At 40.0% G+C, this 18,334-nt stretch overlaps 1 protein-coding gene and 1 pseudogene across 6 annotated transcripts in view; one reads left to right on the top strand and one right to left on the bottom strand.

Annotated features, from left to right (window-relative positions):
* SLC25A26 (solute carrier family 25 member 26) overlaps positions 1-18,334 on the bottom strand; it is a 159,669-nt gene that overhangs the window by 59,972 nt on the left and 81,363 nt on the right. The gene's annotated exons all lie outside the window — the stretch shown is intronic.
* LOC150004728 (WW domain-binding protein 11 pseudogene) lies at positions 6,380-8,802 on the top strand (annotated as a pseudogene).

The following is an 18,334-nucleotide window of genomic DNA, read 5'->3' on the forward strand; positions in this document are numbered from 1 at the left end:
AATTTTAAATAATAGCCTTCTCAGGTAGAGTAGTACTGATTGTATGTTCTTGCTTTTCATCACTTCGCATATTTTGTGCCTATCCCTTCCTGCCTGCGAAGTTTCTGTAGAGAAATCAACTGACAGTTTTAAGGGAGCTCCCTTGTAGATACCTAACTGCTTTTCTCTTGCTACTTAAGATTCTCTCTTTGACTTCAACCACTGGCATTTTAATTATGATGCATCTTTGTCTGGGCCTCTTTAGCTCATCTTGTTTGGACCCTTTGTTCTCCCTGGACTAGTATATCTATTTTCGTTACCAGATTAGCAAAGTTTTCAGTCATTATTTTTTCAAATAGGTTTTCAATCCGTTGCTCTTTCTCTTCTCCTCCTGGTAACCCAATTATGCAAATGCTTTTAAGCTTGATGTTGTCCCAGAGAGTCCTTAAATTACCCTCATTTTTTAAAATTCTTTTTCCTTTTTGCTTTTCCAATAGTGTGTTCTCTACTACCTTGCCTTCCACATTGTTGATTCAATCTGCTTCACCTAATCTGCTGCTGATTCCCTATTGCGCATTCTTTATTTCAGTTAAACTCTGTATCTGGTCGATTGCTTGCCACCATTTTGTTTAGTTTCTTTTCTGGAGTTTTCAACTAGTTTTCATTTGGGACATTTCTTTGACTGCCTGTCTGTGTTTATTTCTATGTATTAGGTAGATGTGCTACTTTGCCCAGTCTTGGCAGGGTGGCCTTATGTAGCAGATGTTCAGTGGGGGCAGTGGCACAGTCTCCCTAACCATGTATTGTCCCATGTGTAGATTGTGTGGACTGCATGTGCCCTCCTGTTGTAGTTGAGCCTTGATTGCTGTTGGCAAATCAATGCTTGGGTTGACTCTCAGGCTGACGGTGAGGACTGTCCATGACCAGAGTGCATGAGCTGCTGGGTAGGACCTGACCCCACTGAGGTTTTCCCTAGCGGGGTTCTGGTGCCTGCCAAGACCACCCTTGGATGTGCCACTTGTGGAGCTAGTTGGGTAGTGCTCTGTTTTGGTCTGAAGCCAGCTACCAGCTCTGTTGGTTCTGGGCCCTCTTGCAAGAAGCTCCAGTGCAAACCAATGTCAGCTGTTGCCTGTAACCTGCCCTGGGCCACCAGGTAAAAGCTACAAATTGATCTGAGGTTGGTAGTTGCATGTGTTGGGCCTGAAGGTACATGGGAGAGGCCATACTGCAAACCAAACTGATGCTAGCTGCCACCACTACTGGGTCTGGACCCGCTCAGCAAAAGGCATAGTGCATCACTTGCCATCTGCATATAAAGCATAGCTGCTGAAAGAACCTCTGGTGGTACGTGAGTTGGTGGGGTGAGGTCTCAGGGTGAGGTGAGTGGTGTTCACCAGGTTAATGCAGATTTTGATCTGGCATCAGCACAGAGCCACTGCTCAGCAAGAGGCACTCACCACCTGCCTGGGGACTACAGATCTGAGTTTTTAAAAAAGACTGCATTGAGGGCCACTGCTGCCTGCTGCCACTGAGTCTCTAGTCTCTAGTGGTATGAAAGTTGGGTGGGGTAGGGGTCTCAGGAAAATCATCAGGGTGGGGCATGTGGTGTTCACCAGGTTAATGCAGATGTATATTTGGCTATGTGGGAGGAAGGCTCAGCACAGGAAAAATGGCAACTGTCCCTCCAGCTCTTGCCCTGAAGCCACGCAACTCAGTTACCTCCCTGTGTGTCTCTGGTGCCTTTGGAGATGCTGCCTCTTCACTAGAGTTTAGGATAAATCTGTAAGTGAGTATGTGTGGGGGCCCTTTAAGAGGACATCTGGGTTTCCAGCATCCCTCAGTCTCACCCGGATTAATGGAATCCCCATTGATTTTCACAGTCAGATGCTATGGGGGCTCTTCTTCCCAGCATAGGAACTCTGGGTTGGGGAACCTGGTATGGGGCTGGGACTGCTTACTCCTCAGGGGGGACCTCTGCAGCTGCGATATCCCTCCCAATTCTCATCCGTCACACGTGGGTGTGGGTCGAGCCAGTTTCTTATCTCATCTCCTTCTACCATTCTCAACATGGCTTCTTTGTTATAGGACTTCTGTTCAGCTACTCTTCAGGTGGTTCTCCAGATTGATTTTCTATAATTTAGTTGTAATATTGATGTGGTCTTGGGAGGAGGCGAGCACAGCATTTACCAACTCCACCATCTTGCTGGAAGCTCACTATAATAACATTTTAATTAAGTGGTTTCCTATTTAAAAATTAAGGACATACAACAAACTTACACAGCTATAAAATGAAAAACTAACTAATATTTTAAATGTTTAAAAGCAATAATATGCTCGAAGTAAAAACTATTTTATGACACTGAAGTTATAGAATAAAATACTGCTGAATTGTCTATAGATATAAAAACTGAAGTGATAATTAATAAGTGTTTTAAGTAAGGCTCTTCCCTTAAAATGTACCATATATTTATATCTAAATTATATATAATAAATCCAAGGACTAAAAATTGACTGAAGTAACACTTTTACAAACTCCCACAAAACTTGACTGGCCTATTTCTCTCACAAACCACATCATATATGTCAGGCCAACTCACTGGAAACTCTTGAAGTCAAGAGTTTAGAAGTGAAGGAGTTTAGAAGTCAGGAAGATTAGAAGTGAAGGATGAGGTAGGGGAGGGGGCGAGTTATCTATCAAAGCACCTAGAATAGCATCTGGCATATAGCAGGTTCTTGTTTTGTGTTTCTACCCCCAAAAAGATCTGACCAGAAAGGTATTCTGATGGGTTCTATTCTTGAAGGACTAATTATTATAGATTGGTGGTTATACCTTGGTTCTGATTCCTCACATATGAGTTTGGTTAATCTAATCTCAAAAGGATTTTCTTATGAGGTAATTTCATATTTGAGTTAGGCTTGCTGAAAAAAGAAAGAAAGTATAAATAAAGCCATTCATGGTATTCACTTAACTTACTGAAAGAGTAAAAGTTTATATGAGTGTACCAGTAGCCTGCAAGTTCTGATTGTGTACTCTGCTGACTAAACAATAATAATAAACCCGACTGTATGTCTACTTATTCAGGATCACTTACATACTTATATGTATAATATACTATCATCATTAGCTAATATCTCAAGGCACAGTATCTATAATAGGAGAAGCATACACGGGGTAGAGCAAAAGTAGGTTTACAGTTATGAGTACATGAAACACAGAGATTATTCTTGTATTATTTATGAATTTTTGTATTGTTTTCCATATAAACAATTGTAAACCCTACTTTTGACCCACCTTGTATATAAATATATATAAATACATATAAATGTTATATATTTGCTTTTATTACAATGTATATAACATTTAAAACACATATATACACATATATAACATTAAATAATCTTGAAAATTTTTAAAAATTCTAGCTGACATCTTGTCACATCTGATGAGAACATCAGTATTCTTCCCTGTACTATAGGAAAAATGCTCATGTGTTTCTCCTTCACTCTAATGCTACTACCATACTCACAACACTTCTCACACCAGATGTGTGAGCTTTTTCCCTATACCAAGAAATTCTGTGACACCAACTGGGTGTCCTATAATTCAATTCAATTCTGATACTAACTGAAGTCAGTGAAGACTTCACAAGTTAAGGACTCAGTCCCACAAAACTGCCATCCACTTCAGACGCTAAATGCAAGAAGTAGGTGCCCAGGTTACCTACAACTTCAGTCAACTTGGCTACAAATTGGAGGTTCCCATGACCCTCCTCCTTGGATTTGATAATTTGCTATAATAGCTCATAGACCTCAGGAGAAAACTTTTGTTATACAAATGACAGCCAGATAAAGAGACACAGAGGGCAACATCTGAAAGAGTCTCTAGCTTTTATTCCCCTGGAGTTGGGGTGCACCATCCTCTTGGTATGTGCATGTGTTCACCAATGGAAAAGCTCGTCAAACCCTGTACACTGGGATTTTTATGGAGGCTTAATCAGTAGGCATGACTGAGCATTAACTCAATCTCCAGTCCCTCTCCACTCTGCCAGAGGATGGAGGGTTAGGTGGCAAGTTCCAAGCTGTACCTTAAGGCTTGGTGTTTCCAGTGACCAGCTCTCACCCTCCAGCTATCCAGGAATCCACCTAAAGTGGCCTCGTTAAAACAAAAAACACTCTTTTAACCCAGGAAATTCAAAGGGATTTAGGAGCAATGCCTCAGGAACTAGAGTCAAAGACAAAATATTAGAACAAAAGACTCTCTTAGCACTCTTACTGCTTAGGAATTCATGAAGGTTTTAGGAGCTCTGTGCAGAAACCAAAAACAGAGACCAATATATTGTTCTCTATTATTTCACAACTGCCTGCTCAGCATTTCCATTTGGATGTCTAATAGACATCTTAAATTAAACATGTCCAAACTTAACTTCTGATCTTCCCCCCAAACCTACTCTATGTACAGTTTCGCAGATCTTAGTGAAAGGCAACCACTGCTTTATTTCTGTCACAAACCACATCCTATCTGTCAGGCCAACTCACTGGAAACTCCTAAAGTCAGGAGTAGAGTACATGATTAGGATAAAGTAGGGAAGTTAAACATGGTGTGGAAGTGTGCTATCTTAATGAATCAAATTCCCTAAAAGAACATCTGGCATATAGAAGATTCTTAATAAATATTTCTTAAATGAGTAGATCTCAGGAAAAAAACATACTAGAAGAATAAAATGCCATATCTATTAATTCCAGAAGCTGACATAATCTCCATTAAAATCAATATAAAATAAAGCGGAGGGGAAAAAAAGAATGATGTGCCACAAAACAGAAAACTATCTTTTAGTGATTTAATGGTTTTCTTCTTTCAATTTACTTATATTTTAAAATATAATAAATATCCAATTCCTTTATAATGAAAAATTCCTTTATAAACCCTAATGGAAACTCATCCCAGTTTTGCCTAACACATTTACTCCTGAGAGGAAAAAATGGGGAAAAGTTTTAAAAGCAAATTTACTGCAACATTCTTCATTATTAATTAAGACACACTATAGCTTCCTCCTGGGGAAAATGATCCTTTGCTTTTCAAACTGAGTACCATTTAGAGGCATAAAACTTTCTAAGTAATTTGGTTAACAGAAGGATGTAGAATTTTAAGGAAATGAAGATGTTCTTAGGTGTGACATGTTTTTAAAAATCTATAGAAACCACAAAAGAAGGAAACATAGAAAAAAATTATGACATACATGCAAATTAAATATATAGAACATCTTTTGTAAAGAGCTTAAACTATAAATTTATCATGACCACTCACAATATGAATTTCAATGTAAAATCAAAAAAGGCATTTCATTTCTATCTTTTTCCCTCATTTACATCAAGATAATTGTAATGGCAAATCCTTAGTGCTCACCTATATGCCAGGCACTGTCTGAAGCACTTTATATACTTTACAAATAGGTTATAATATGTAACTAATTCTAACTCAACTTGCCAAAAAAAGTAACTGCATATAGTTTGGATTTTAACAGAGGTTAGCCAAGAGAAAACAATATTGTAAATCACATGCTCATAGGGTGATTTTTCCATAAAGATACTCTTTTCTCATAATCCAATAAGGAAATGTTAATATTTTCTTAAAACATTTTAAATGGTACCATTTAGAAAACAAATGGAAAACTACTGATGCAAATCTAAATGCAAATATCTACAAAAGAATACTTTGTAAGGAGAAACATAATGGTGTTACAGTAGCCCCTCAGGCTCTCATTCAGCTCCTGCTTCTCCAGCTCTCCTCTCTACCTCCACCCTGGCCATAGGACCATGTCCCACAAGTGGCTCAGTGTGTTGTGGGCTGCTATTGGCCAGAGCACCAGCTGGGGCCCATGTCTGAGGGTTGCGTGAGCCAGAGCACCCAATTCCCTAAATTGTGCAACTTAACATGGAAAATCATGCCTCCAAGGCAAAAATGTCCCAAACAACAACCCTCATTAATATCCCAGGTAAACAATAAATAAAACGTCTTTATTTGCAAGTACTTACAGAAATGGAAAGGTTTATATTAAATCAATTGGGAAAATAATGATTTTAAAAGAAATCACATGTACCCCAATGTAGCAATGGGGAGTCCGGGAGTGGGGGGCTGGCCTGCAACCCAGGCATGTGCCCTGACCAGAATTTGAACCCTGGCCTTTCAATCTATGGGATGACACCTAACCCACTGAGTCATAGAGTCAGGGCATAAAACCATTGATTTTAATATTATCTTACAGCTAGACCTGCTTGGCCAGTCCCAGGGAAAAGGATGAAGATTCCACTAATCCAGGCCTTTATGGCTCTCAGAAATGACCCTAAGCTATGTACTGCCTGTAAGCTATAAAAACGTACCTAGATGATACGGGATGGTGGAGGGGCGCGAGGTTTCAAGATGGCGGTTGCTCGGTAGCTGGCCGGGAGCAGAGGTGAAGGCCCCTGCGAAGTAAGAGGCCGAGAATCGTCCCCTTCGGCTTCTCACAGTCCTAGAGTCCAGCGGAAGTGAACCATACAGATTGTCAACATGGGACGGAGATCTACATCATCCACCAAGAGTGGAAAGTTTATGAACCCCACCGACCAAGCCCGCAAAGAAGCCCGGAAGAGAGAATTAAAAAAGAACAAAAAACAGCGCATGATGGTACGAGCTGCAGTTCTGAAGATGAAGGATCCCAAACAGATTATCCGGGACATGGATAAATTGGATGAAATGGAGTTTAACCCAGTGCAGCAGCCCCAGTTAAATGAGAAGGTGCTGAAAGACAAGCGTAAAAAGCTGCGTGAAACCTTTGAGCGTATCCTACGACTCTATGAAAAAGAGAATCCAGATATTTACAAAGAACTGAGAAAGCTAGAAGTAGAATATGAACAGAAGAGGGCTCAACTGAGCCAGTATTTTGATGCTGTCAAGAATGCTCAGCATGTGGAAGTGGATAGTATTCCTTTGCCAGATATGCCGCATGCTCCTTCTAACATCTTGATCCAGGACATTCCACTTCCTGGGGCCCAGCCTCCCTCCATCCTTAAGAAGACCTCAGCCTATGGACCTCCAACTCGGGGAGTTTCTATTCTTCCTATTCTTGGACATGGTGTTCCACGATTGCCCCCTGGCAGGAAACCTCCAGGGCCACCCCCTGGTCCACCTCCTCCTCAAGTCCTGCAAATGTATGGCTGTAAAGTGGGCTTCGCTCTAGATCTTCCCTCTCGTCGGCGAGATGAAGACATGTTATATAGTCCTGAACTTGCTCAACGGGGTCATGATGACGATGTTTCCAGCACCAGCGAAGATGATGGCTATCCTGAGGACATGGATCAAGATAAGCATGATGACAGTACTGATGACAGTGACTCTGACAGATCAGATGGAGAGAGTGAAGGGGATGAATTTGTGCACCGAGATGATAATGAAAGAAACACCAGTGAAGAAAAAAAATCAGGTCTGAGTGTACGATTTGCAGATATGCCTGGGAAGTCAAGGAAGAAAAAGAAGAACATTAAGGAGCTGACTCCTCTTCAAGCCATGATGCTTCGAATGGCAGGTCAAGAAATCCCCGAGGAGGGTAGGGAAGTAGAGGAATTTTCAGAGGATGATGATGAAGGTGATTCTGATGATTCTGAAGCAGAAAAGCAATCACAAAAACAGCATAAAGAGGACTCACTTTCTGATGGCACATCTGCTGCTTCACAGCAACAAGCTCCCCCACAGTCTGTTCCCCCTTCTCAGATACAAGCACCTCCCATGCCAGGACCACCTCCTCTTGGACCACCTCCTGCTCCACCTTTACGGCCACCTGGGCCACCTACTGGCCTTCCTCCTGGACCACCTCCAGGAGCTCCTCCATTCCTGAGACCACCTGGAATGCCAGGACTCCGAGGACCTTTGCCCCGACTTTTACCTCCAGGACCTCCACCAGGCCGACCCCCTGGCCCTCCCCCAGGTCCACCTCCAGGTCTGCCTCCTGGCCCTCCTCCTCGGGGACCCCCACCAAGGCTACCTCCCCCTGCACCTCCAGGTATCCCTCCACCTCGTCCTGGCATGATGCGCCCACCTTTGGTGCCTCCACTTGGACCTGCCCCACCTGGGCTTTTCCCACCGGCCCCCTTGCCAAACCCAGGAGTTTTAAGTGCTCCACCCAACCTGATTCAGCGACCCAAGGCGGATGACACAAGCGCAGCCACCATTGAGAAGAAAGCCACAGCAACCATCAGTGCCAAGCCACAGATCACTAATCCCAAGGCAGAGATTACTCGATTCGTGCCCACCGCACTGAGGGTCCGTCGGGAGAATAAAGGAGCTACTGCTGCTCCCCAAAGAAAGTCAGAGGATGATTCTGCTGTGCCTCTTGCCAAAGCAGCCCCCAAATCTGGTCCGTCTGTTCCCATCTCAGTACAAACTAAGGATGATGTGTATGAAGCCTTTATGAAGGAGATGGAAGGGCTGCTGTGACAACTTTGATGCCTGAACACCCTTCTGTTCACATCATTGGTTCGTGGAGAAAGAGGCTCTTAGGAAATGGGCAAAAGAGCTACTTTGACTGTCACGGTATTTTCTTATTTCAGTTGAAGGAATATCTTAAAGTTTAGCCTTGTTCAGAATTCACTACACATGCGAGAGTATTTCACTCAGAATAGGCTGGTTGCTGAGGCAGTTCTGACGCCCATTCCCTTTCATGCCACCATTTTCGTCCCATTTCTTTTCCACTCCAGTTCTTCGGAAACTTGTGATCAGGGGAATCTTTGTTACTTATTTGTTCTGATTCTCTTGTGTGCTGTGGGCACTGGAGTAGATATTGGGGGCAGGGGGTGGGGGGGTGCCACAATTTATTTCACCCCATATTGCCTTTGGTGTTTATTTTTAGTATTTTCTTGTAAATATTTTGTAATGTAGTGAAATGGATCACAACATCATTTCCTAATGTAAAGCAAGATGTGTGGGAAAAAATGTACAATTCTTTGGTTAAAATTATTTCCCACTAACCTAAACTTGGAGTGTTTCATGAAATAAATAAATGTTCTACCACAAGGTCAAAAAAAAAAAAAAAAAAAAAAAAAAAACGTACCTAGATGGAAAGAAACATGCCACAAATGGATTGATAAATCTGTCAGTCCTTTGCTAACATGTGGGTAGTGACCTAAGTCTCTTAAAAGTGTATGTTTGCCAATAGAGAAACCTATATTTCTTGAAGTTATGAAGTGTGTTTGCCAATCTAAAGAATGCTAATTGCTTTTTTTTTAGTTGTTTAATACAGAGTTGGAGTTTGATTCTTTTTCACTCTGTTAAAAAGACAAGGATTTTTCCTTACGCTTTATATTTTTTCTTCCTACCTGATCCCTCCAGAATCTGGCAACTCTTAACAAGTGAGTCATGGCAATGTGTTTGTTTGCATGAATTCAATAAGAATCTGTTTTCTTTACACATGAGACCAGTTTCCAATTGTGGTTTTATTAACCAAAACTTTGACTGAAATGTGCGATGAGAGAGACATGCCTAGACTCTGGATGTCATTAGAAATCTTTAAGGAATGAAGATTGATTTTGGAAGCCAATAAAAGCCCCTTGCTTATTTACATGGTTCATGGCAGACTTTCCAGGTAAGAGATGGCAAAAAAGTACCTCAAGACATTTTGGGGAACCTCAACTTGAGGTCCTCCAAGGCCTGATGGCAACTGAGTGGCTTGGTTTCTTCACCCTAAGGGGTTAATTAAAGCTCTCCATCTGGAAATTCCTTATGAGATTCCAGTAAAGCAGATTTAAAGATCCCATATGACTGATTGCTATTCTTGTTGTGTGTATGCAAATAATCAGGCTGAATTGAAACTGGATTTAATACAGTAAATAAACTGGTCTTAACTTGGCTCTTTGATAAAAATAAGGTTGATTTTATGGAGAGAAATTGTATTTCAATAGAAATTATAAGGGCCAGTTGTGGATATTAGACTCTAGCTCAGTTGATTGTCTTCAAAGTTTTATTTTTTCACCTATAAACTGAACTGGATCCTGAATTCGTCTAATTTTTTTCAACCTTCCAAACTAAAGTTTTATTTTTCTCCCATCCTTTGACTTGGAATTATTGAAAACTAAAACATTGTCCCTAAGACTGTGTACACCACACAGAATTTACCTGAAGACCTGATGACATCACCAGAGATATTTAGGTTTTCACTGCTTGCTTTTATTCCAGCAAAAGAAACTTTGAGCCTTTACATCTAAAAATCTTCTCACCTTACAGACTGAGAAACTGGTTTGTAATTTGCTGTGGTCATTAACCTTTGTGCTTTTTTCCTTCTACTTTCATAGACATACACTCTATTAAATATCCCATTGCTTGTTTGCACAATATAGGTCTCACTTTGGGAGCCCGTCTGCATCACCACCTCCTGAGATGAGACTCAACAATTTAACTGAACTGACTTATTTTCAAGACTAAATAACTGAGGCAGTGAAATAGTTGTGAAACTCCAGGGAATTACTAGCAAGGTTCACCTGTCTAGTATTAAACCTTTTTCTTCTGAGTATTCCCAGGAGAATCCATATAAGGGCGTTCATAAACACACCTATGACTGCCAACCCCTTGAGGACTTAAAAGTTTCTTTTTAAGATGAGAAAATATAGAATCAACAGCCAGTAAAATCAATGCCTCCCATCTAAGAGAAGCTGTCACGTTACAGATGTCCTCACAACAGGGATGCCAACTTGTCCAGTACTGCCATCTTCTAGACACCACCTAGGATGCCGTCCAAGGACAGCAACAAACTAGCTTGGACTTTACAGAAGTTATAGAAAATGAGATCTCCATCCATTTACCCTTGTAAGATTGCAAGGGCCCAAAGTTCTTCAAGGGGGAAACGTTACAGTAGGTAGTTAGTTAGATATTAACAAAAAGGAAGGGAGCAGATAGAACCATCCAAACTAACTAGGAAAGGACAAAGGACAATTTCACAATCACTCTGGGCATTAGAGTAGGCAGCAAAGACACTTTATGGTCACTCTGGGGAGCTGCCCCAGATTAACGGGGGGAGGGAGAAATGGTTAAGGGGAAAGTCCTTTCACTATATGTATGCACAATAGAAGCCAAAAATGGAGATCATAAATGGGAGGAAACAAACCTGGGGAAATCTTGGAAAATATAAAATGGGTAAGGAAGCAAACCTGGGAAAAGCCAGGAAAGAGACTGGATAGTCTGAGAGTAAGCCTGCTCTCTCCCAAGCCCAAGGAAATATAGGGAAGCTTAACAAAGTCTCTTCAGCAGCTGCATAGGCTGAAGTTCAGCACAGATTGTCAGCGAGATGGGAATAGAAACTAAGCAAGACTACTGGAGCCTTGGATGCTGGAATGATAGCATGGCAGCTCTGTGCCCTGGCCACCTCTTGGGTTTAACAGGGATAAGTGCAGGCCTGCAGCCCTGGATGCTCGACTTCTCTTGTGGCAAGACAGAGCTAAACCACCTGGTCAGGATGAGGCACTGGGCATGGTGTATCTAGGGGCAGATCTACAATGTCAACCAGCTTCTGCTGATGGAACTGCCAAGGAAGTGCCTCATTGAGTGAAGCAGCCATTTCAAGGGCGCGCTAATAAATTTTACCACTATCACTTAAAATCCTCCTATACGTTATGTCCCTGAAATTCCTTTCCTGCAATACCATGGAAGAACCTATTTACAGACCCATCTTCCTCCAATAACAATGGTGTGTTAGTAACACAATTTTTATTGATTAAAGAATGTATTACTCTTATAATAGCTAAGCCATTCTTTAAACACTAAGTTTTCTTTAAGGTAAAAATGTAGTAATGTAGATGACTTGAGCATGAGTAGATGTATGGAGGTGTTGTTAAATAAGAAACTGCAGTGTATCAAAGGGCGAATCTTTTAGTTTCATCATTAAACAAAATAACAATGAACCACCTGAGATGTGAGCTGTTCACAAATACACACACACACACACACATACACACACACACACACACACACACACACGCCACAGCTGATCTCCTACTTATTGGTAGGTAGTGTGTTAGACCACATACACCAAGTTTAAGACCATGAAAGTCTAACGCTGATTCACGTGAGGAGTTGAGGAGTGCCTCCTAAAATTAGTTTTTCATATTGAATAAAACTTCAGAGAAAAAAAGGCTGAAGTCTAACTATAAGGAAAACCTTTTCTATGAAGTAACTCATTCTTTGAATTTGCATTTTAATATGACTTTTATTCTTTCCATACCATTATGATAGGATTGCAACCCCATCACAATACTAAGAAAGATCAACATAATTTTTAAAATATGTAAAGAACTTTTCTTCCTAATTAAAATTGTTAATAAGAGACAAGGAGTGACTAAATACTACAAAAAATATAATATACCTTCATAAAATATTAACTGTTTCAATCAAATTTCTAATAAAACACATTTATATTTATTAATTTGACACAACAAAAGATTTTATTACATGTTAATACCTTTACTTTCTTCTCTTTTGTTTTTTCAATCTTCATCTGAGGATATGTTTATTGATTTCAGAGAGGGAGAAACACCGAATGATTGCCTCCTACAGGTGCCCCGACTGGGAATCAAACATGCAATGTAGGTACATATGTGCCCTGACTAGGAACTGAACCTGCAACCCTTTGATGTACAGGATGATGCTCCAACTGAGCCAATGGCGAGTGCTACCTTTACTTTCTTTATGACTAAATTATTATTGCCTTTCCATCATTAAATTAGATGAGAAAGAAATGAATGGAGGGACTAGTCGTCACAGAATGAATAACAACTAAACTAAGAGCCCTTTTAAAAAGTACAAGTATTTTTATTGAACAAAAATCTTTAAGTAAAACTCAATATGAAAGTTCAAAAAGACTTAGTTTAATTCAGTCTCCATTAACACTATGAACATGTACTGAAGGCTCATTATGCATCCAGTGCTAAGGTAAAACCTGGAGTAAAGGATGATTAAAACAAGGTCCTTGGCCTCAAGAAGCCTAACGGTATTTTAAAATTTTGTAAGAACTAACTTTAACAAATGTTACTCCACTAAATAAGTTACTGGCTCCATATTCACAAACAATCACAGGGCCTGGTCCCTGTGGGCACTGAAATGATCACTGTGGCAGCTGAAATGAATGAGAGCATAGCAGGAAGGGGCACCGGAAGTTCAATCACCAATGTCCTGTGCTTTAAAGTTCATTCCTCTCAAATTCCAAGGTTGAAGTTTTGTGTACCCCCTTCACCTCCCTCCCCTTCCCCACACTAAACAGCTGCAGAAGCAACTCCTTATTTCAAAAAGGCTCTTCCCTGAACACCAGTTCTGTGGTACCCCTTGAGAAGATGAGTCAGATTCAGGACCATAGGAAGCATGACCAGCCTAGTTCAGCCACCAGTTTAATAACAAAGATGAGAACTGGTCTTCTTCTACATTTCCAATTGTTACCTATATACCTGAAAAATAAGAAAGTTAGGCAGATGGTGCTGTGGGTTTGCCAAGTAACTCTATTTCAAATTTGGTCCAAAATTAGGAAAAAATTTACAAACTAGTATCTACAAAGAATTTACAGAAATGGCAAAAGGGGATGAGTGTGTGTGTGTGTGTGTGTGTGTGTGTGTGTGAGGGGTACATATAGGCTGGGGTATGAGTCTCTATATATGTGTGTGTGTGTGTGTGTATACATATATATATACACACACAAACACATATATCAAAGTCATATAATTATTTAAGTAAGAATAAGAGTATCAATTGACAAAAGTTCAAAACTTTAAAAACACATTGCTATAATGTAGGCAGAATGATGCATACATTTTCTACTTGTATAAACTACAAAGCAATGCTTAATCTGCAGGACTAACCATGAACTTACTTGTTTTATTCATTTAAAAAAATTCATTTGGAAGCCTTTTATCTTTTCTGTGTAAAGAAAAAAAAAAATAAAAAGAACACTGTTGTTTAAAAAAGACACAGAGAAATAAACCCAAGGGTCCATATAACATAGACGGGAACTTTAGTACCTGCATTATGACATGGTAAAACTAAGCTGGAAAGAAGCGAGAAGCTCCAAACCTATAAATTCTAGAATGCTAGGCCACCTGACCCTCCCCAGCCATCATAACTCATGGTGGGAGTGTGGTAAGAAAGGAAGAGGCTCAGTGGATTGAGTGTTGGCCTGCGAGCCAAGTGTCGCTGGTTCGATTCCCAGTCAGGGCACATGACTAGGTTGCACATCAGGTCCCCAGTTGGGGGCGCAAGTGAGAGGCAACCACACAGTGATGTTTCTCGCCTTCTCCCCCCCCCCCACTCTAAAAATAAAATAAACAAACATAAATAATTTTTTTTTTAAAGTAAATTCTTTAAAAAAAAATAAACACCATGTGGCCCATCTATACCACTTCCACATATGCCCCAGAGCATGCTGGTCTGTGCTGTTTCCTGGAAGGGGCTGTTGTCCAACCCTGGGAAAGTGTGGTAAGTATTTTTCCCCTATTCTGGGGCAAGTCACACCCCAGTCCCCCAACCATCCTGCCCTGTCCTATATAACCCCTTAGCACCTGCCATGCTGCAAGGAGGATAACCCAAGGCATCCCACCACTGTCCAGGACATGCCTATGTAAGTGCCCTTAATAAACTCTTAAGGTAATGACAGGAAAAAAGTCTAAAATATTTACTATTTTGTTCACACCTATTCTTTATCTCTGTCTTATTTGACAGTTGTATGAATATGTCAAACCCCATTGACAGGTATGTTTAAAACGAATACATTGTAGGTGAATTATACCTAAATAAAACTGATCTAAAAAACCAAATACTTTGAAGAGGATATATCATGATGTAAAAACAAAACATTAGTCCAATTAGTGTTTTTTAAACGCTAAGACAAAATATAGAGCAAAAGAAACAAAATTGGGCTTACATTGGGCTTATAAATGAACTTCTACAATTAAAGCCATCTTCTTTAGATATAAAGCATTATTTCTTTATTTTTAAATTAGAATATCATTTTTATTGTTGTAAAGCTGGTTGGAAAATATGGTTTTAGATTAGGCAACACCTGTAAAAGGCATCTATTAATTCTCTTTTTCTCATCACTCCTTCCAACCCCTGTCACCTCCCATCCCAAGACTCCCCTGAGGGAACAGACACATTTGCCCAGCTTCATGCTGTTCTACCACAGAGAGGGAAGAAAGAAAAGGAATCTCCACTTGTGCCTAATCCTAATGCTCAGAGCAGCTATGAGAGTAAATTCCTGCTTCAGAAGCCTTATTTTCAAGAGGAACTTTGCAAAGAAGTTTTATAATACTGAAATAATTTTGAAACTCATTTTAATGCACTATTAACCGTAATATTTAAAAGCCAAGAAGGTAAAAAAGAGCTCTGGAAGAGAGCTGTTCCTACTTAATCATAAAACCTGGCTAGAAATGTACTTTTAAAAACTTGCAGAAAATTGTTTATCAACAAATGTGTGATTTTCAATCATTAATATATACCCCAAATAATTGTTGCACAGAATAAAAAATATAGTATAGTAACTGATAACACCAACTTGAGTGCTGAGCCATCAACTGACTTAGAAGTTAAAGTCACGGTATATGTATAAAACTTCAGATTCTAATTCAACATTCATTTGCCCATGCTTATTTCTCACTAAAACCACATGTTGGCACTGAATCATTTTATGGTTCATTTGAGACAAACATGCAGAAAATTGTGGGAAACAAACAGAGCACTAGAAGTCTGTTAAAGGCAAGATACTCGACTCCAATGAAGCCTCAGTTATGAGGTTTTATGAAGCCTAAGCTAAGAAAGTGTATCTGTGGTTTGAAGAGAGGTTTAAGAAAACTTCACTGCAGCTGTAACAAGATTAAAACTGGGGCAACCACAGACCAAGTTTCAATTTTCATCCCAGAAATTGAAAAACATGGATCAGTAGGGGTTCGAAACAAGTCCCCCCAGAATATGTCACTTTAACATGTGGTCTGTTTTGAGCTAAAGACAATCATGGCCCAAAAAGACTGAGGAAGGACTTATTACCTCCCCTTTAATTGCCTAAAAGAATTTAGACAAAGGGTCTGGCCCTGAAAGGAACCTATCATCAGAGATAACTACAAAGAATGTGGGCTAGGTGAGGTGTGGTGGGTTGGGAGGATCTAGGCTGGCCTCTGTGTCCATTGTCTCTTTCTTCATGGCATGGCTAACACTGTTTACCAAACAGTTGCTCTTCCCAAATTCCAGTGAATTGTCTTCCTTCCCTTTGAAGTTCCAGTTCCCTACCCCCTGCTCCTTAGCCTTGCTTGGCCTGGGTGCCTGTGGGTCTCATATTCTTATGGGGCCCCTGTATGTATGTATTTAAATTGGTTTTTTTTCTCCTGTTAATCTGAGATGTTAATTTGATTTCTAGGCCAAAGAACCTAGAGCGTAGAAGAAAAATTGTTCCTACTCAACAGATCCCATTACTTGTTTAACAACAGAATGCGTGCCAAAAGTTAGATGATATCTTCAACCATGGTATAGTTAAATTATGCTGGGTAGAAGTACCCAATCAAAAAAAAATCTAAGGCATGTATTGAACTATTGAACAGTGAAATAATATCAACAGAAAGGATTCCCTCTATGAAGGACACTTTCTTAAACTCTGAAGATGAAAATGAAATCATGTCAGAATCCACCTCCCATCCAACTATCTTCAAAGTTCAGTTCAGACAACCTTGTATTTAGAAGCAAGTTCCTCTGATAATTTTGAATTCTTAATATCATAACACTGTTCAAATAAGGCAAAAACAATGAAATAGGCAGGAAGCTAAGTATCAAGAAAGTGTATATAAATCCCACAAGAAAAATTTTTTTCTAAATTTAAAACCACCTTTGCCATGGTTTCCACTACCCCACAGGTTAAATAACAGCTGGTACTCTCTCCCCACTCATTCGGAATATGGTTCAAATTAACAAACCTTTAAAGAATCTCTATAATTTGTTAAGCATTTTGAAAGATGAAAAAGTGAAAGAGATGGAAATTGCTACACTGAAGAGCTTCTGAACTGGAGGGAAAACTCAAGAAAGTATCAGCACTCCACAGGAGAGCATTCAGGGAGCCCCAAGCAGGAGGTGGCTGGGGTGCAGGGAGAGGGAAGCCATCCTTTAAGGGGTGTCACTGCAGCTGGGCTAAGGCGCATGATCTCTCACGATGCTGTAAAGGCTGATGGAATGCACCAAATGAAGAGAACGGTATGACCTTAGGTATGCATCACCTGGAGGGCTTATTAAAACACAGACTCTGGGCTGTAGCCCTCAATTTCTGACTTAGGTAGGGCCTGAGAAGTTGCATTTATATCCAGTTCCCAGGTGATACTGATGCTGATGCTCTTGGTCCATGGACCACACTTTGAGAATGACTGGTATAAGCAGATGTACATGACCTGTTTGGAGAATCCCAATTAGTTTCTCATGGTTAGAAAACAGGTTGGCATTAATTTATAAGAAGTTCCTTTTTTTCTCCAAAAAATGTTTCCATTTCATTAGTTTACATTTTTGTTGTTGTGCTACACACACTTTAAAGATGACAATTGGAATAAAAATGAGCAATGTTAACATATAAAAGAATTAGAAGGTCTAACAATTTTTTATGTAAAATATTTTAAAAATACAATAATGTTTAAAAATTGTTGAACTCAGGATATTTTTAAACAAAGTTTAAAGCTTTCATAAACTATCTTAAATTTACTTTTAAACATTCAAGTGGTTTATACCACTTCATACTTAGGATGGCTATAATCAAAAATGGAAAATAACAAGCATTGGAGAGAAATCAGAGCCCACATATGGTTCTGGTGGGAATGTAAAATGGTGCAGGCATTGTGGAAAAGTTTGATAGTTTCTCAAAAAGCTAAACATAGAATTACTATATGGCTCAGCAATTCCACTTCTAGGGATATGCCCAAAAGAATGCAAAGCAGAGTCTCAGATACTTCTACGCCAATGTCACTGCATGCTACAATCAGAATGTTTGTGTCCCCGCAGAACTCACGCGTTGAGATTCTAATGCCCAATGTGATACATCAGAAGATGAGGCTTTTGGAAGGGGATTAAGTAATGAAAGCAGAGCCTTTATGAATGGGATCAGTGCTCTTGTATAAAAGAGACCCCACAGAGCTCCCTAGGTACTTCAGCCAAGTGATGACTCAATGAGAAGTCTGTAACCCAAAAGACGGCCCTCACCTGATCACACTGGCACCCTGAACTTGGATTTTCAGCCTCCAGACCTGTGAGCAATAAATCTCTGCTGTTTCTAATCCACCCAGTCTGAGGTATTTTGTTACACAGACTGAATGAACTAAGACACTGCAGCAT

Source organism: Furipterus horrens, unplaced genomic scaffold (genome assembly GCF_987537825.1).
Source record: "Furipterus horrens unplaced genomic scaffold, mFurHor1.1.pri manual_scaffold_7, whole genome shotgun sequence".
Classification (NCBI taxonomy): domain Eukaryota; kingdom Metazoa; phylum Chordata; class Mammalia; order Chiroptera; family Furipteridae; genus Furipterus; species Furipterus horrens.